Raw genomic sequence first — 21,680 nt, forward strand, 5'->3', positions numbered from 1 at the left:
CATGTGGTAGAGAAATTGCGAAACAAGCAATTAAGTGATTTAAAAATGTATTGCCAAACTGATTATGAACCATATGATTTCATTTTTAGTCTTATTCTATATTTTTCAAGTTTTTCATATTTGAGTAATAGTGGTCTTCAAGATATATATAGTTGCATTCAGTCAGATTACTTATTATGACTCTTACTCCTGCCTCTCTGTGCCTCTGCTAGGCAACTGCCAAGATAATATTTAGTGATTGTTTACAGCAAAGAAAAGAAAAAGACTTGACAGTATTTAATGTAAAGAAGAAGAGTCTGCAAGTGAGATAGAAGTAGAAGCAACAGTTGAAGATCTGAAGCCAGCTTGTGATGGATATAATTTTTCATTGCTGTGATTGTAAAACTTCTGATGTCATCTACCTACTCTGAGAGACAAATAGACACTGAAATTCAAAATTGGAAATTGGAGGAGGAAATTGCATCCATCAGTTATAGCTAAGAGGAAATGTGATAAGCAGGGCAACGGAAAATTTATTGTCCACTAACATTAATATATGCAACAGTGTATAGTACACAGGAAATGTGATTCGCCATGAAAGAGCATATAACCCGTCAGCTACAGTGAGCAGTAATTCAACCATCGCTTTGATAGTTGCTGTTGGAATTCTTGTCCCACGATGGCAAAATCTAAAATCGGAAAAGATAGATATGGATGGTTTGGTTATAACACTAAAACAGCTTATCATTCTAATTAATATGTAATTTGTTCAGCATTCCATCTGAATTTAATAGTTACTACATCATAAGCTTCAAAATGAACCGTTTTATTGAGAAAATCAATTTGGTTTGATTTAAAATTTTGCAAAGTTCAGTTTTTTAGTTGGATTCGGTTCGTTCGGAAGAAGGATCATATGCTCACCCTGACTTTTCCACTGCTTGAGTGTTTGTATCTTCAAACCCTGACAACTTCTTTTGTCTGTCAAGTATATCAACACCAGAGTGGGAGCATTCTCCTGGCAGCAATGATAAATTTTCCCCAAATCTCATGAACTGATCAGTATTCTCTTAGCAGAATCTCATTCCAATCTTCCTAGTACTTACTAAAATCTCAATTCAAGCATCTTGTTCTTTTTACTTCCATTCTCTTGTGCAGATTCTCTCCCTTTTTCACCTCTTCCCAATCTATCAGCAACAACTGTTGCGTTGTTCCTCCATTCTATTATATTATTATTTCTTCTTCTTAAGCATCTTGTTTCTCCACTACGGTCAACCATATATTTCTTCCACTTCTTCTTCTTCTTCTTCTTCTTCTTCTTCATTTTCTGTGTCGTACTGGTATGATGAAATTCTTCTGTGTAGCATGAATACATAACGTAATAGTGATTGTTGTATATTATGTTCTCCTCCTAAGCCACCTGTATTGAGTAAGATTTTTAACTAGTAGGTGCTGTAGAGGCGGTAGTGGCTGTCTTGCAGAAGGAAACATGGTTAAGGACAGGTGGCTGCGGTCACTCCTAACTTTTAAGGGAGGTGGGCGAGAAAATGTGGCCCAAGGCTCGCCAACTAGAGGTAAGCAGGAAAACATGGTCAAGGGTGCACCAGCGAGATCTCTTAGTCAGGGAACTAGTGGTAGCAGCCATCCCCAGGGTTTGGGAAAGAAAGACATAACAACTAGAACCTTGGTAACCTTTTTAAGATTTTGTCCTCAAAATAAAACAGGCTACTTTAGAAATATCAATAGACATTTATTCTCTAATTTTATTAAATTCTTTTATGCTGCTAACTTTTATAGTCCTTTTTTAATACCATTTCTTTTGAAGGGCATGTTACGGTTACATTGGCAAGTTGAAGGCTTTGGCTTATAAGTTGTTGTAATAGGTTCTTTGCCGATGCTTATTTATTTGTGCCACACCAAAAGTTTACTGTATGTGCAAGCTACTTGGCTTAGACAAGTCTTTCTTTTGGCTGTCAACCCCGCATCCTGAGGAGCCTAGAAAATAATTTGTGACATATCTAGACTAACCAATAAAGATTATACTCTTTCTGTTGAAAATCTGTCCCCTCACTTGACTTTTGCATTAGGTGTATGATTGCGGTTAGATCCTGGGATTGTCGACATGATAAGTGAAGCTTTCTATGTCTTAATTTTTGCTGATATTTAATGACATTTTTCTGGAATATGCCAATCCAATTTACAAAATAATTTTTAGATGACAAAGCTATACTCATTATGGTTAGCAATAAAAAGAAAAATGAAATCTATTATTATAGGAGTACATGGTTTATTCATATCCCATACGTTGATCTGAACCATTCTTGTCTAATTTATGGGTGTTTTGGACTTTGAAGTGCTTGAATGTGCTGATTCAATTGTTCTATATGCAAATAAAGGTGGGAAAAGGTGAAAAAGAAGAACTAATTCATAAATGTTATAGAATTTAACTACTAAAACTTCTATGTATTGGTTTGGTTGCTTAGAAAATTTCAATACTGTAATCAGGATAAGCGCTCTAGAGTTGATAAGAAGGAAGAAGCAGATCTTGCTGTTGCACTTTCTCGAGCTGAAGATTGGAGGAGGCCAGGTTTTTAGGTTTTTATGCCTATCAAGCTCCATATATTTTAAGTTCATTATGTGTTCGCGTTTGGCCTTGTTTTGAAAATTGGCCCTTTTCCAGGGTACAAATACCGAACTGATAATGATGAAGAACTAGCTAGGGCACTTCGTGATGGCCTTAATCCATCTGGATATCCTCCTCATGCCCCTCCACAACATGGTAACATAGGTTATAGGTAAGAATAGCTAATATGAATATGTGGCTTAGTTCAACAAAACATTTTCTTGGGATATAAGTCAAACTTCAATTGTTAATTTTGCCTGTAATAGGTTTGATAAATTGATTGGCTTGTTGGTCCAGTTAGGCACCATTTATATGAATTGCCAGCATGTTTAACCATCTTTCTCAGTCCATTAAGAGGAATGAATGATAATGACTGGCCTTCAACTTCAACTACACCTTGTTTGTTTGATGGTTTCCCATGGTTTTATAATGTATGGCATAATAATGCTACTTGTTTGTAAAGATTGTTCCTAAAAAATGGTGGTTTTGGGTTGTAAAATGATGATTTTAAATATGATTTTACCACATATTTTCAAACTACCAAATCGATAGTTTTAGATAGTTTAAAATTTTTGCATTTCAATTTTATACATAATTTATAAAATTCCAATTATACTATATTCTTTTTATTTAGAAACATTTCTTATCCCTCATCTTCAGTCTCTCCCTTTAACAAAAAATCTTCAATCTCTCACATACATCAGTCCTCCATCATAAGTTCTTTTTAATTTCTAGCCATATATATATATATATATATATTTTATACTTTAAAGTTTTTAATAATACATATGCAGTTCATAATATTACCACGTTAATTAAAAAAATATTTAAAATGAATTTTTCATCTAATTTTTTTTTTACTGATTTTGATAATGTTACTGTTTCTATTAATAATTTAAACCCTTTATGTTGTCCCAAAGAAAGTGACCAAGAGAGGGGTGAATTGGACACTTTAGACAATTTTTCAGTCCTTGCTCAAGACTTAATGAAAAATTGAGGCTTTACACTTCTATGTATATGTATAACTTTGTTCCTAGGATGTAATTTAAGTAATCAATCAAGTTATGCATAAATACTAGCTCATACACAAAATAATTACTTAATATCAAGTGTATTTTGTCACATAAAACTCAGAGTTTGCAAGTTTAATTGTTCAGCCTCAGTATTAACTCAATAAAACAAATTCTCAACACATTCAATATATAATTAGAGAATCAAAGTGCTGAAAATTAAAGAGTTAAGGGAAGAAGAGAATCAAACACAATGTTTATAATGGTTCGGCTCTCTTAGCCTACATCCACTCTTCCCAAAGTCCCACTTTGAGAGTCACTCCACTATTTGATCTTTTCAAAAGGCAAGATTCAAAGCCTTTACAATCTCAGCAAGCTTCCTAAGTGCTTGAGGACCTTTACAACGTCTTTGCTTCCCACAAAAGACCACAAGCTTCACAAGGTGCTTGAAAACCTCCCACAAGCTTCACAAATTGTTTGAAAACCTTCCACAAGTGTGTCCTCACACTTACACAACCTTAAATAGGTTTTGGTGTAGAAGAAATCACTCTCAATAACTCTCAGATACAGAATTTAATGCTGAAAGATTGAGAGAGAAGATTTACCACTCAAATTCAAGAGTATTTGAATGAAAGCTTTAAAAATACCACAATAAATTCACTATAAATAAGAGCACTTTCATTAGTTAGAATTGTAGTAAATGATGCCTTTTATAGGTGCTTTTCATTGCCAAAAACGTCTGCTGGAGAGTGTGTCTAACGGCTTTTTAATTTTCAAAAAACTAGCCGTTATTACTTAAAAAGTCGTGCAGCAAAGTTGAGTCAGGTCATATCATAAAAATAGTTAACTAAAATTTTCATTGGTTAACTAGTTTTGTAAGACAGAGAATTTTAGACATCAAAACTAGTTAACTAATTTTCGCAACGGGTTAACTAATTTCACTACTGTCTGACTTAAATTTTGAAATTTTGAGTTTTTGAAGGAAGGTTGTAAAAATTATTTTGACCATTCAAAAACCTTAGAAATGATATAAAAACACTTTCTAAACTCTTGAATCTAAAAACAAAATTGATTTTAGGTTTTAAATGGCATAAATTCTCCAATCTTGTACAATGGACCTAAGAACTTAATTTCTATCCTATTTCTTCGTGGACTTTGATTCGTTTTGTGTTATACAAGATGATAAACTCCTTTTATATTAGCCATGTCAATAGAATAGTCCTTCCATCAATGTCTTTGCATATCATGACCTATAAAATCACTTCAAATACTTATGCACAAAGGGTTAATGTCTATTTCATTAAGTTTTGTTATAATCAAAATCAAGCTCATTATAGCTTACAGGGCCTACAATCTCCCCCTTTTTGATGACGTCAAAACTTAATGAATCTATGAAGATCATAAAAATTCAATTGTATAACTATCTACATATGTCATCTATGCAAGAACTTGCTTTTAGAAAAGCTCCCCCTATATGTATGCACACAGTCATTCAAAATGCAAAAATGTTGAGAAGCTAAAAAATAGCTCCCCCTAAAGTTGATATTCAAAGCATTTTGAAGATAATAATATAAGTAACATGTTAAGCAATTTCCAAGATTAATTCATCCAAGATCAATTCAATCATCATACATAAGATATATCAACCATAAGTTAATCATTAAAGATTATCATCATATCTTCAATAACTTTCCAAAATAAGTCCAAAATATCTATATCAGAATATGAACCATATAACCACAAAACAAAATTAGTTAACTAAAAATGTACCCAGTTAACTAAAAACATTCTGTCAGTTGAAATATTTTCCTATCTTTTCCTAATTTCTCCCCCTTTTTGACATCAATAAAAAGATATGCTTTATCCTATTTTCTCCCCTGTTTAAAAAGAAAAACAAAAAGACACAACTTTGAAATTCATAAAGCATATTTCAAAAATCTCAAGGTTTATCTTTGCTGCTAAGAATCCTGCCACTTCTCCTAAGGTGAGTGGGATCAACAAGTTTGGCTTGTTTCTTCTTCTTTGGGGGTTCTTTTCCAGGTATGGTTACTTGAATTTTTGGAGGAATGGGTAGATCTGATTTTCTGGCTTATGCTTTGGTTCTTCTAGGGCTGTATTGCATGGGTAAAGAGATGGTTGATTCAGGTACTTGTGGAGAGGCAGTAGGAACAGGGTTTAGTTGATCAGAGGATGGGTCTTATGACTACTCTTCTTTCTTTTTGTCAGCATCTTCCTTCTCCTCTTCTTGTCTTGAACCATTTTTGCCTTCACTTTTTCCATTTTTACTGCTGCTTTTGCTTTTAGTATGAGATGAGGAAGATTCTCTTGATTTTTCTTTGTCAGGTTCTTGTTCTGCTTCTGATGCCTATTCTACAGATTCTTCCTTCTCATCATTTTTCTCTACTTCTTCAATATCAGCTAGCTTACTTTCTTCTTGCACCTTTTCAGCAGCTTCTACATGCTCCTCTTCTTCTTCTTGCACTTCAAAAATTTTTACTCCACTTGGTCTAGCAGGTCCAGCAGCCTTTGCATTGCTAGGACCAGCAGTACCCTGTGGGTAGCTTCCAAAATCTCCAAACTTTCCAAAAGATTCACCAAACAGCATTTGAGCCATCTTCTTCATGAACCATTCTTGTTTATCCAATCTATTAATCAACATATCCATCTTTGCATTTTGCTCAACCATAATTCCCTTCTGCAATTCATGAGATTTTTCTAAAATACTCAAGGTCATTCCACTAATTTCTTTGATTTCCTTCATCATGTCCGGATTTGCTTTACTTATTTTCACAAAATCTGACATTTTTAGCTTCATTTTCTCTTTCTTCTTAGAACTTTCCCCTTCATCTATCTTAGAACTTCTCTCTTTCAACTTGCTTATTGGGATGTCCGATTCTGTTTCAGAATTTGATTCTGATTCAGATTCAATCTCAACCTCAGTCTCTTCTTCTTTCTTTTTCTCTTCTTTTTTACTCCTTTTCCTACCATCATCAGCCTTGAATATCTCCTTAATGGGGATAGGATTGCTAAACTTCTTTTCTTTGCTCAAATTAACTCCCATAGCTTGAAATACAAGAGTCAAAGGCATAGCATATGGCAACCTTCTATGCTTACTAGACTTAGCAATCACTTTAAAAATAAAAAATGGCAAATGAAATCTGATTTTGTTAACAAAGTGCCACATAATGCATAAATCAAGGCTATTTGCATATGAGTGACTACCACTTCTAGGATTGAGCAAATATCGAATGAAGGATTGTAGAATCCTAAAATTTTGAGGCACTAAACTGATATTGGTCATTTCATTTTCAAGTGTACCCTCCGGAAAAATTGACAATTGAAACGCCTTCTCATCATATCCTTCAAGCTTCCTAGAATCTTTGAAGGTTCCAATCCTATTTCCATCATTTGGTAGGTTTAAAACAGAGGCTAAGAAATCAACATTAACAATCTGACTTTTCTTCTTAACTTTCACACTAAAACTTTCTCCTTTAACAACTTCTTTCATACTTCCATAAAATTCTTGAATCAAATAAGTATAATAATATTCATTCAACTCAGAAAATTCCATCCAGCCTTGAAAAGTAAATAAATCTTCAAATTCATAAGGCAAGTCAGAAAATGAATCCCATTTAATGTACCTTGGTTCAAAAATATTTTGTTGCACAAAAGGTTTCGAAGCAGGGGCCTTCTCCATTTTCTTCTTTTTCTCAGAAGGCTCTGACCCAATAATACCCTTTCCCTTTCTTTTTCTTGCTCGTTCTACCACCGTCTCTGTTTCTTCATCATTGTTCTCAACTTCAATTTCTTCTTCTCTTTCCTTTTCGGATCTGCCAGCGGGTTTCATAGCATCACCCATGAATTTTCGAGATTTAGTAGCCACTTGTTTTACCCTTGCCATCGATTCTTGAAAAATTTCAATGAGAAGTAACGGCTTGAGGAAGAACGGGATTTTACCATTTAGGGATTTCGAGAAGGAAAATTGGGGATTTCTGGTCTTGAGAGAAATTTGGGGTTTCTAAGAGAGTGGAGAATCAACTTGCAGCAGAGAAATAAGGGAGTTTTAGATTGATTGAAGTGATATGTAGCAGTTAAAAAAAATTCAAATTTTGAAATTGTGTACAGTTTTTCATGGAGAACCGGGAATCCCTTTTTGCCAAAACCCAATTTTACCCTTTAAAGACATAAAAAGAGCATAACTGTGCTTAGGGGCATATTTGTCAAAATAGATTATAAAGAGAGCAAAAATACCCGTTAGAAAGAAAGTAATTTTAAAACAGGCACATTTTCTCAAATGTACACAGAGGCAAAATTAGTTAACTAATTTTGAAACCTAGTTGGCTAAATATTATACAGGTATAAAACTAGACAACTGCAGTGAGAAAGTAGTTAACTAAAAACACATGTACGCAGAATATAGCACTAACAACATATTTAACCAATTTATGCACCAAATTCATATCAAATGTAATAAATATCATTCAATAGCTTCACTCATGCCAAGTTCTCTTCTAATCCTACAAAAGTTTTCCTCATTTAGTGGTTTTGTAAAAATATCTGTAAGTTATTGTTATGTAGGAACAAACTCTAACTTAATGTCACGGTTTTGAACATGATCTCTAATAAAGTGATGTCTAATTTCTATGTGCTTTGATCTAGAGTGTTAGACTGGATTTTTAGTTAGGTTGATTGCACTAGTATTATCACACCTTATAGGAACATGATCAACCTTTATACCAAAATCTTCTAATTGTTGCTTCATCCATAGAATTTGAGCAACACAACTTCCTGCAGCAATGTATTCTGCTTCAGCAGTAGAAAGAGCTACAGAAGTTTGTTTCTTACTATGCCAAGACACTAAGGCATGACCTAGGAATTGGCAAGACCCGAAGTACTCTTTCTATCCAATCTAATTTCAGCAAAGTCAGAATCACTATATCCAACTAGATCAAATGTGTCGCATTTAGGATACCATAAACTAATTTAGTGTGTGCCAATGAGGTATTTGAAAATCCTTTTAACAGCAATTAGATGAGATTCCTTAGGACATGATTGAAACCGAGCACACAAACACACACTAAAATGAATGTCAGGTCTAGATGCAATTAAATATAAAAGTGAGCCAATCATGCCTCTAAATAGCTTTTGATCAACATCTTTACCTTTTTCATCCTTTTCCAACTTGATGGTGGAGCTCATAGGAGTTCTAATACTCTTCAAATCATCCATCTTGAATTTTTTTAGCATATCTTTGATGTACTTGGATTGATTAATGAAGATGCCGCCATTGAGTTGCTTAATTTGTAGTCCAAGGAAAAAGGTAAGTTCACCCATCATGCTCATTTCAAATTCATTTTGCATCATCTTAGAGAAGCTTTTGCATAGAGAAGCATTAGTAGCACCAAAAATAATGTCATCAACATAAATTTGAACAATAAACATATCATGTTTATGTGTTTTTGTGAAGAGTGTGTTGTCTACTTTTCCTCTTTGAAAACCATTATCTAAAAGAAACTTACTAAGCCTCTCATACCAAGCTCTAGGGGCTTCCTTCAATCCATATAAGGCCTTAGTGAGTTTATAAACATGATTAGGAAATTCATAGTTTTCAAAACCTGGTAGTTGTTCAGCGTAAACTTCTTCATCAATATAACCATTCAAGAACGCACTCTTAACATTCATTTGATATAGCATAAAATTTTTATAATATGCAAATGCACACAACATTCTAATAGCTTCAATTCTAGTAACCGAAGCAAAAGTCTCATCAAAATCAATACCTTCCTCTTGATTATATCTTTAAGCTACTAATCTAGCCTTATTTCTAATGACATGCCCTTTATCATCCATCTTGTTCCTAAAAACCCACTTGGTATCAATGATAGAATGATTTCTAGGCCTAGGAATAAGTTTCCATACTTTATTTCTCTCAAATTGATTGAGTTCTTCTTGCATATCAAGAATCCAATTCTCATCACTTTGAGCTTCATTATAAGACTTTGGTTCAAGTTGAGAAACAAATGCAACATTACCAAAGTATTTTCGAAGTTGAGCTCTTGTCATCATCTTTTGTGAAGGGCTATCAATTATGTCATACTTTGGATGATCTCTATGATATCTCCATTCTTGAGGTAGGTCATCATGATGTGGTTCATCAATTTGGAGTTCTTCAATATTAGGCAATACTTCTTGATCACCTTCTTGATCTTTCTCATTAGCATTTTTATTGACAACATCATTCCCAATTGCACTTTGGGGCTCAATAGGTTGACTTTGATGCTTTTGAGTCTTATCCTTTTTTCTTCCAAAAATTTTACCTAGTTCATCATCATCACAAACAATCTTTCTTTCCAAGAAGTTGTTAGTTTCATCAAATACAACATGAATGGTTTCCTCAACTAACAAAGTTCTCCTATTAAAGACTCTATAAGCTTTGCTATGCATTGAATATCCTAGAAAAATACCTTCATTTGATTTTACATCAAACTTTTTGAGGTTATCCTTCTTGTTGTTCAAAATATAACACCTACAACCAAATGCACGAAAGTAAGAAATGTTAGGCTTTCTCCCTTTCCATAATTCATAAGAGGTTTTCTTTAAGATTGGCCTAATCATTGCTCTATTCAAGATATAGCAAGCAGTGTTTATGGCTTCTGCCCAAAAGTATTTTGGAAGACTGTGTTCACTAAGCATTGTTCTTGCCATTTCTTGTAAAGTTCTATTTTTCCTCTCTACAACTCCATTTTGTTGTGGGGTTCTAGGAGCTGAAAAGTTATGAAAAATGCCATTGTTTGAACAAAATTCATCAAAAGATTAGTTTTCAAACTCTCTCCCATGATCACTTCTAATGGAGGAAATGGGTAAGCCTTTTTCACTTTGTACTTTCTTACAAAAATATATAAATACACTAAAAGTTTCATCCTTATGTGCAAGAAAATATGTCCATGTATACCTAGTATAATCATCTACTATGACCAAAGTATACGCTTTACCACCAAGACTTATAAGTGTAATAGGAATAACTCAAGAGGTCTAGATGTTGAAACAACATTTTTTGATTTGAAGGAAACTTTGGTTTGTTTCCCAAGAGAACAAGGCTTGCAAACATGATCTTTTTCAAAGTTAATTTTTGGCAAACCTTTAACAAGGTCATATCTTAAAAGTTTTGAAATCACATGCATACTGGCATGACCAAGCCTTCTATGCCACAACCAATTATCTTCTTCAAGAGATACAAGACATCTTTCATTTCCATTTTCAATAACATTCAAATCAAGCAAATATACATTTTCACTTCTAGGTGCAATGAATAATGTATGATCATTATGCAAACTTCTAATCTCACAATGTGTAGAATTAAAAACAACTTTGTAACCTTTATCACATAGTTGACTTACAATAAGAAGATTGAATTTCAAACCTTCAACTATTGCGACATCCTTCATGCTTGGATTTTTCCCAATAGAGCCACTTCCAATGATGTAAGCTTTGCCTTTGTCACAAAATCTCACATGTCCACCGCTTTTCAAGGTAAGGTTTGAGAATTTTTCTTTGTCTCCAGTCATGTGTCTTGAGCAAGCACTATCAACATACCATCGTTCACACTCTTGCTTGCTTCTAAGACATACCTGAAATTAATTTACTATTTCTTAGGTACCCAAGCAAGTTTGGGTCCTTGGGGGTTAGAGACATTAGGAATTATTCCTTTAGGCACCCATATCCTTTTTACTTTTGAGGAACCTTTCCTTATGGGACAATGACTAACCATATGACCATTTTGGTTACAATAGAAGCAAATGACATTTGATAATGAATGAGATGAAGCTTTCACAAAGAAATTTTTGTATTTTCCATAGTGCATGAATCCATCATAACCAAGAACATATTTTTGATTTGATAATCTTTGAGAACCAAGTAACGTATCAAGAATTTGTGTGCCATTTGTGAATTTAGCTAAATCATTCGTCAAAGATTCCACCTTAGTTTCTAAAATCCTATTTTTCTCAATTAGTTTTTTCACAAGTAGTTTTTGAATCTTCTAACTCCTTATTCAACTCATCAAACATGAGCATTTGATTTTTATAAAACTTATTTTCTTGTACAATAATGCTCATAGAATCATTTTCAACTCTTAAGGAAGCAATTTCTTTGTTTAAAGCAGAATATTTTTTCTTATAAACTTTGTATTCTTCATATAATTTGGCAAATGAATCTTCATAATCCTCAATACTAAGAGAGTCAGAATTATTTACCTCAGTGTTAATTTCTCTTTGTTGGGAGCTTTCTGGTTTATCTTCTTCTAGAGCCATGAGACAAATGTGTGCAACCTCCTTGTCACTAGAGTTATCACTTGAGGAATCATCACTGTCCATCCAACCAGCAACCAAAGCTTTCTTGCTCTTGTCCTTTGAATTCTTTTTTTTTCAGTTTAGGACAATTTGGCTTGATGTGACCAGGTTTGTTGCATTCAAAGCATTTAATCTCACTTTGATCCTTGCTTGTTTCACCTTTGAGAGAATACTTCTTTAGGAATTTCTTATATTTCGAACCTCCCTTTTTGAATGCTTTCTTGAATCTTCTTGTAATCATGGCAAGATCATCTTCATCACTTGAACTATTGGAGCTGTCACTTGAGGCAGCCTTAAAAGCTGTAGTTTTCCTTAATTCATCATCTTGGCTTGACTTTAAGGCAATTCCTCTCTTTTTCTTTTCATCATCTACATTGCTCTTGCTCTTGTCATAAAGCATTTCATGAGCAATAAGAGAACCAATCAGCTCATCATAAATGAATTTAGAGAAATCTTTGGTGTTAAAGATCACTGTAACTTTTGTTTCCCATGATTTAGGTAGTGACCTTAAGACTTTCTTGACTAACTCTTCTTCAGTGAATTCTTTTTCAAGAGCTTTGAGAACATTCACCAGATCAGTAAATCTTGTGCTCAATTCTGAAATGGTTTCTCCAGGTTTCATCTCAAATAGTTCATATTCCCGAACAAGCCTATTTGCTTTTGATTCCTTCACTTGATTAGTCCCTTCATATGCGACTTCAAGTTTATCCCACACTTCTTTTGCGAATGTACAACCTGAAATACGATTATACTCAGTTGCATCAAGTGCACAATGAAGAATGTTTAAAGCTTTAGCATTTGAAGAAACTTTCTTCCAATCAAGTTCATTATATTCATCTTCTAGTTTTTCTCTATAACCATCAGCATGCAATTCTAATGGAATTTCAGGACCTTTAAAAATTCTTTGCCATGCTTCAATATCAATAGATTGAATAAAGTTTTCTCATCCTGACTTTCCAGAAAGAATAATTAGAACCATTAAACAAAGGTGGTCTAGTGATAGAGTGTCCTTCAGCTAAAGGTGCAGGGATACCAGCTGTGTTAGATGTGCCAACCATTGTAAGATCTCTGTAAGGTGTTTAAACCTCAAGCAAGAGAGACAAGCTTTGATATCAATTTGTTGTCCCAAAGAAAGTGACCAAGAGGGGGGTCAATTGGACACTTTAGACAATTTTTCAGTCCTTGCTCAAGACTTAATGAAAAATTGAGGCTTTGCACTTCTATGTATGTGTATAACTCTGTTCTTAGGATGTAATTTAAGTAATCAATCAAGTTATGCACAAATACTAGCTCATACACAAAATAATTACTTAATATCAAGTGTATTTTCTCACATAAAACTTAGAGTTTGCAAGTTTAATTGTTCAACCTCAGTATTAACTTAATAAAACAAATTCTCAACACATTCAATATATAATCAGAGAATCAAAGTGTTTAAAATTAAAGAGTTAAGGGAAGAAGAGAATCAAACACAATGTTTATAGTGGTTTGGCTCTCTTAGCCTACATCCACTCTTTCCAAAGTCCCACTTTGAGAGTCACTCCACTATTTGATCTTTTTAACAGGTAAGATTCAAAGCCTTTACAATCTCAGCAAGCTTCCCAGGTGCTTGAGGACCTTTACAACGTCTTTGCTTCCCACAAAAGACCACAAGCTTCACAAGGTACTTGAAAACCTCCCACAAGCTTCACAAGGTGCTTGAAAACCTTCCACAAGTGTGTCCTCACACTTACACAACCTTAAATAGGTTTTGTTATAGAAGAAATCACTCTCAATAACTCTCAGATATAGAATTTAATGCTAAAAGATTGAGAGAGAAGATTTGCCACTCAAACTCAAGAGTATTTGAATGAAAGCTTTAAAAATACCACAATAAATTCACTATAAATAAGAGCACTTTCATTAGTTAGAATTGTAGTAAATGATGACTTTTATAGAAAGTCATTGCCAAAAATGTCTGCTGGAGAGTGTGTCTAACGGCTCTTTAATTTTCAAAAAACTAGCCGTTATTACTTAAAAAGTCGTGCAGCAGAGTTGAGTCAGGTTATATCACAAAAATAGTTAACTAAAATTTTCACTGGTTAACTAGTTTTGTAAGACAGAGAATTTTAGACATCAAAACTAGTTAACTAATTTTCGCAACGGGTTAACTAATTTCTCTACTGTCTGACTTAAATTTTAAAATTTTGAGTTTTTGAATGAAGGTTGTAAAAATTATTTTGACCATTCAAAAACCTTAGAAATGATATAAAAACACTTTCTAAGTTCTTGAATCTAAAAACAAAATTGATTTTAGGTCTTAAATGGCATAAATTCTCTAATCTTGTGCAATGGACCTAAGAACTTAATTTCTATCCTATTTCTTCATGGACTTTGATTTGTCTTGTGTTATACAAGATGATAAACTCCTTTTATATCAGCCATGTCAATAGAATAGTCCTTCCATCAATGTCTTTGCATATCATGACTTATAAAATCACTTTAAATACTTATGCACAAAGAGTTAATGTATATTTCATTAAGTTTTGTTATCATCAAAATCAAGCTCATTATAGCTTACAGGGCCTACACTTTACAATACAAATTGTATGGGCCGCAGTGCAAGTAAAGTTTAAAACAACTCTTTATATATTTAAAACAACAATTAGAGTATTTTAGTAATTTTCATATTTATTATACCATATCATACTATTTAACTAAATAAGAAAATGTTGTTAAACCATCATGTACAATACTATCTTTCTAAACATGTTAACAATAAAAATCATACAATACAATACAGTACAGTACGATATAATATATTAATAAACCATGTTGCACTCAATCCAAATAGAGGATAATTAGTTGCTAGTACTTTGTTGCTTGATCTTGGTTAGGGCCAATTGTCACTTTACACATTTTAGCTGTACTAGTGAGCATTTGGTAAGGATATGGATTGCTCAATATAAACATATCATTTGCATAAATTTAAATTTGCCATCATAATAAGATTATGATAACTATTATCTAAATTTAACATCCATTGTTCACTAGTAAACCCTTTATCACTACTTCACCGGTATGGAAGGTTGAGCATAATGAAGTGATAGTAGATAAGAAAGTGAAGGGAAGACCTAGGATGACATAGGGGTAAGTCTTGAGAAACTACTTAACAGCACCAAATCCTTCTGAAGATGTAGTCTTAAACCAAGTGGATGAGAGGAAAGGAATCCGTATGGCCAACCCAACTAGTTTGAATTGAGACTTAGGTGAGATGAGTTCTTGTTTCACTAATCAAGATTGTAAGAATAATAATAATGAATTTTCTCTTCTTGGTACACCACCAGGAAGCAAATCCTCTAATTTCGCTCTTTCAATTAGGAAAATGTAGCATTGTGTTACATTGTCAAATTTCTATTTATGAATTCAAATAATACACTTTTGGGCTAGGGTACTTGTGACTCCCATTTTATATTCGTTTGCAAATATTTTTTTTAGAATTCTTCTATCTTGCTAATTAGAACAAGAAATTGCCTGTAAAAGGGAAAATAAAAAAAAGGAATCACTTATAAGTTTGAAAATTTTGAGTATTCCAATCTTGAATTTTGTAGGCCATGAATGTTTATGCGTGCAACTTGCAGATTATGTGACAGCTGCCATCGTGAAATTGGTTGTGGCAATTACTTGAAACACATCGAAAATTTTTTTCATCCAGAGTGCTTTCGTTGTTCTTCTTGTGGCTACCCAATTACTAAGAATGAGGTAATTTCCTCCTTTTGGTTACACTAGTGTCTGTTTTACCATATATGTAACTCCATCAACTGAGTGAAATATTTTGAAAATTGCACATCAAAATAAAAAAAAAATCCAATAGTGAATTTAAACTTTTGTTTCATCTAGCTCTTACTCATATTTCTTTTTCTGTTGATCCAAGTTTTCTTTGTTAGGTGGGGATCCATATCACAAGCCTTGCTTGAAAGAGTTTATTCATCCTAAATGTGAAGTTTGTCTCCAAAATGTAAGGAAAAAAAAATTAATTGCTTTGTTTTCATTTTTATTAATTGTAGTTGTTTGTTAGTGAAGACAAAATGGAAGTTTTTCCATTCATATGAAGTATATTAACATTTATTTTTTTATTTAACTGCATGTAATCAAACAATTGATACTTATACCTACTATTCTTAGCATCAATTTATGAACAAGCTGAAAATTTTGATTTAAATTTCTAAATTTTAAAACTATATTCAATACTTATTTATGGAAGTTTTATCCTTTTTATCTAATCATTAAAATGATTATTCTTGATATCATATATAAAATGGGCAACATGTTTGAATTTGATCTGATTGCAATGGTTTATATCATCTTAATCACTATGTTAAGAAATATATCAATTTACATGTAAAAAGCATAAAGCCATTATTATAGACAGGATTCTAATACTACTATTATGCTTGGTCTAGGGGGTTATGCACTTTTTGCAGCTTGTTTATTGTCCATGTTAACTATACATGGCTTGTATTAATGTTATAATTTCCACTTTCACAAATTATTAGATCCCAATGAATGAAGCTGGTTTAATTGAGTATAGATGCCATCCTTTTTGGTCTTAGAAATACTGCCCATCACATGACCACGATAACACAGCTAGGTGCTGTAGTTGTGAACGCTTGGAGGTATTTACCTAAGTTAACACAATAAATAATCTGGTCCAACAGACTCATCTCTTAATGTCTGGATAATAAAACATGATAAATATTATAATTAAATTCGTTTACTCATAATGGTTATTGGTTATTTTATTTGTCATTTTCATTTACTGTCATCATGAAGTCTTGGGATACAAGATATTATTTTTTAGAAGATGGACGGAGATTATGCTTAGAATGCATGGAGTCTGCTATAATGGACACTGGTGATTGCCAACCCCTTTACTATGCTATCGGGGACAACTATAAAGGGATAAATACGAAACTAGATCAATAATTTCCCATGCTTCTTATTGAAAGACAAGCACTTGATGAAGCTGTTGTTGGGGAGAAAAATGTAATATGTGATCTCTTGCTATATCATTTAGGTTTACGTTTGAAATTACCCTTGTTCATTTGTGTGTTTCTTTTTCCCCAGGGATATTATCACATGCCTGAGATAAGGGGTCTATGCCTTTTAGAAGAGTAGACTATTACCAGTGTATGATATGAGGCAACTATGCTATTTGATTTTGTTTAGCTAACCTATTGGTTTATGAGTGAGGAATTGAATTGATGCCAAGTTGCTTTCTCTTTCTCTTTGATTGATATCTAGATACAGAAGCGGCCAAGAATTGGCAGTAATCGACTAATTGGAATTAAAACTCAACCACAAAAGCTGACTCCAAAAAGATGAGAGGTTACTGCTATTCTTGTACTTTATGATCTTCCAAGGTAATAACCAGTGGCATGTTTTATGTTCACTCATGTTTCTTTTTTCAGAAAATTTCATTTATTAATATCCTTGTTGGAGGTAGACTCATAATATTATTTATCTTTTTTTTGCTAAGATATCGATCAATTCTCTAATATATTGAGCTTTTTTTGGAAAATCATGTTTCTTGATTTACTTGTTTGATGCAGACTACTAACAGGTGCTACTCTTGCCCACGTGTTGATGCATGGCTGGTTATGCCTTAAAGGTAGAATAGATGCCCATCTGAAAATGTTCTACTAGGAATATTTTTATTAAATTACACTATTTTTTATAATGCAGGCTATTGTAATCTTAATCCTGAGGTAGAGGAAGGAATCTACCAAATACTCTCATATATGTGGCTTGAATCAGAAGTATTACCATATATAGGCATGCCATCTACGTCAGTAGCTTCCTCTTCATCATCATCTTCCAAAAAGAGAGGGAAGTCCAATGTTGAAAGTAAATTGGGTGAGTTTTTCATGCATCAAATTGCCAATGATGCTTCACCAGTTTATGGGGGAGGCTTCAAGGCGGCTAATGCTACTGTCAATAAGTATGGTTTACGTCGCGCTTTAGATCATATATGGTTTACTGGGCATTTCTTGTTGTAATACTAACAAAGGTTATATGTTGCTTCATCTCTTCTTTAGTATAGTATTTTGCTTCTCCAAAGGATTTAGCTTGTTGGAGAAAGTCTAACAATCACTCTTCAAGCTAAATAATATGCATCCACCATGATCTATTATTATATTGTAATTAAGAGAAATTCTTTCTATTCAATTTTGTTTTAGCTACAATTGTCATGCTTTCCCCACTTGTTAATTATTCATTGGGAATTGATTCTATTCATGGGCAACTCCTGTGGGTATCAACTTACTACACAAGGGTAGAATAGAAAATTGGGTGAGTTGATTTAGGTAATCTCTCCAATACTTAAGATGGGTACTATTGGAACTATAATTCAATGAATGAGCTACGAGAGAAAATATACTTGACTAGTTTTCTTATATAAGCATTGGATGAACTACTATTGAAGTACGAGTGTGGTCATTGAGTATTCTTGTCAAAGAGGAATCCTAGTTTGAGTGAGGTTTGAAATCTGAGATGAGATAGGACACTTATCCTTAGTTGATAGAGTTAATGTTGGACTAGGAAACTATCATTCGGCTATTTGGTTAGGTGAATATCATGGTGTCTAAACCATAAGACTCAACAGGCAAATCATATGGTTGTTCAAACCATAATGAAAGTCTGATCATGTGATGGTTCAGGTGATGAACTCTCATACGTTTGGGTGTCAAATCATATACTTGGGTATTTTTTACGGTGTACTATATTAAGAACAAAGTAGGGATAGCAAAGAACCTAACTGCCATGTGGTAGAGCAATTGTGAAACTAACAATTAAGATGCAACCAAACAGATTATGCTTACAAAGCTAATTCAATAAGATTTCACTAGCATTACTATTCTACATTTTTCAATTCAGATTTGAATAATTGTGGTTTTGAATGCATGATGTATTTGATATAGATATAATTGCTATTAGTCATATTACTTGTTAAGATTGAAAGGTGTTGTAATCTCACTCTCCCTCCTTCTCTTTGCCCTTACTAGGCAATTGCCAAGATGTGGAGATTATTTACAGCAAAGGGGGAAAAAGGGACTTAGACAATATTTTATGTAGAGAAACAAAATCTACAACTAAGAGAGAAGTAACCACTACAAATCTGAAGGCAGGCTTGTGATGGCTATAATTTTTTCATTGCCGTGACTATAAAACTACTAATGTCATCTACCTACTCTGTGAAACAAATAAATATTGCAATTCAAAACTAGAGGAGGAAATTGCATTTGTCAATTATAGATAAAGGGAAATGAGAAGCAGGGCAATTGAAAAATTATTGTCCACTAATTAAGGTGTGCACGGTTCCTTATCGTTTTGAACCAAACTGAAGAATATTATTATACCCAATTGAATTTATTTTGCTATTATTGTTTGATTCTAGTTTTTCATTATTAAGCAAACTGAAATCGTTATTTGCATGGAAAATATTTTCTTAAAAAATATTTTCTACAAAAATAATTTTCATTATTTGGTTACAATGTTAAATTAATGACATGTATTTATATATAAGATTATCAAAATATAGAAAATAGAGAATTACTTTCTCTTTTCAAAAGAGAAAGTCATTTTTCTTAAAATTTCCCTTTGACTTTTAGTTAACCCATTTTTTTGAGTGCCTAAACGCAAAAAAATATACGTAAAATAAATGGAGCCTTATATGCAATTAAAATTGCAATATATATGCTTATATATACACATAATAATTATAATAATAGGCTAGATACAACTCAATACTATCTTTTCATTCATTTAGCTTTTCTTAATACTTTTAATTATAAATGCATTAAATAATTTTATAAATTTTAATTATAAGTGTATTAGTGTATTATATAATATAATTTATAGTCCTTAATATATATATATAAAATTAAAGAATACATATTTAAAAAATAATTAAAGATATGTTACGTTATATATTATATTTTAATAACTAATTTTAAAGTCCAAATGGTAATATAGGTTTAACTTTTCTTGATAGCAATTATATGAAATTATTTTTAACAATCAAATTTCAATTTACAATCAAATCAAATTTAAGTATTAAAAATCAAACTATAACAAAATTGAAACATGGTAAACCAAATCAAACTAAAGTTATAAATTTAGTTGAATTTCGATTTATAGGAAGAACAGTGCCTGCTCACACATTAAGGCCATATTTGGTATAATGTAATTAAAATTGTAACGTAATTATGATTACATTGTATATTTGATTATGTTATTTAGTAACACAAAAAATTTTTATATAATGGAATGACAATTACATAATATAATCAATTATACTTAAAATAATATAAATATCATTACATATAAAAATAGATGTAATTATGATTACTGTAGACCCTTATTTTGTGATGAGTATGTGCATTGAGGCCGTGGAAAACCCGATGATGAAAAATTATATGACTGTAAGATGTAATTGGAGGCATGGAGCTGAATTATTAATTCCGTGGCATGATCTTGAAAAAATAAAAATAATAATAAAATTTTGGAAAAATTAATTTAATTAAATTTAAATAAAAATTTATTTTGTTTAAATTTAATATGGGCAGTTCTTAAATGGATCTAATTAAGCTTAATTAGGCTCTATGGACCTAAGAAAGCCTAGTTAGGAATTTTAAATGAGATCCATTTAATTATTTTCTAAAAATTAAATAACAAAATATCTCTCTCCTCCTTGGCCCCACTCTCTTCCTCACTCCCTATTGGTGCCTTCCATTTTTTACTGTCTTCCTATTGGTTGAAACACCTCACCCATATCCCAGTCTTATTCGAATTCTGCAATCGTAGTTATTTAAGTCATCTAAACTTTATCACCTTAAGACTCCAAACCCTACCACACCTCTTCCTCACTCCCTATTGGTGCCTTCCATTTTTTCCTGTCTTCCTATTGGTTGAAACACCTCACCCATATCCCAGTCTTATTCAAACTCTGCAATCGTAGTTGTTTAAGTCATCTAAACTCTATCATCCTAAGACTCCAAACCCTATCACACCTCTCTTCCTAAACCCTATAAATACCCTACTAGAGAAGGGAAGAAAGGGATGATGGGAGGAAAGAGGAAGAGAAAATTCAGAGCTATAAGAAATTCAGAGATATTTAAGACTCTTTGAGTTCTTCCTTATTTTTTTTCTTTTCTTCAAGAAGATTTTCATACAAGATTTCTGGAAGGTCAGTTTTTATTGTTTTCTTTTCAAGATCTATGCCACACAATATTTTAATTCTATGCTCTTTGTCTTCAATTTATTTTATATGTTCATATAGATCATGTAATCATGTTTAATTTGAGGGGATACACAACTCTGCACATGTTTAGTTTCTGTCTCTCGTACTTTTATTATTTTTCTTTATTTTCTTTATTTTTATAACAAACAAAATTGGTAAGTAGCCCTAAGGTAAGTACCAAAGAGGGCATTTGCGCGGAGCTTATATGGAGCTAAATGGGAGTAAGCCAGGGATATTATTGCCATACTAGAAGAGAATACCCTTTTTTAAGGGTAGCTTGCCCTAATGGCAACTGCATTTACCAACAGGTAAGTAACTCTAAACTTATCGAATAACTATTGGCATGAAATTATAGTAATAATAGAACTTTTATTTGGTAAATTAAAATTAACTTTGTTTTTTTAATTTAACTGACTTTTACATGTAATTAATTTAAATAAATA

General features: G+C 32.5%; 1 pseudogene; it reads left to right on the top strand.

The window, feature by feature from the left end:
* Window positions 1–33: 33 nt before the first annotated feature.
* LOC110667073 (protein DA1-related 2-like) lies at window positions 34–18,157 on the top strand (annotated as a pseudogene).
* Window positions 18,158–21,680: the final 3,523 nt, after the last annotated feature.

The sequence above is a fragment of the Hevea brasiliensis genome, chromosome 14 (genome assembly GCF_030052815.1).
Source record: "Hevea brasiliensis isolate MT/VB/25A 57/8 chromosome 14, ASM3005281v1, whole genome shotgun sequence".
Taxonomy (NCBI): Eukaryota; Viridiplantae; Streptophyta; class Magnoliopsida; order Malpighiales; family Euphorbiaceae; genus Hevea; species Hevea brasiliensis.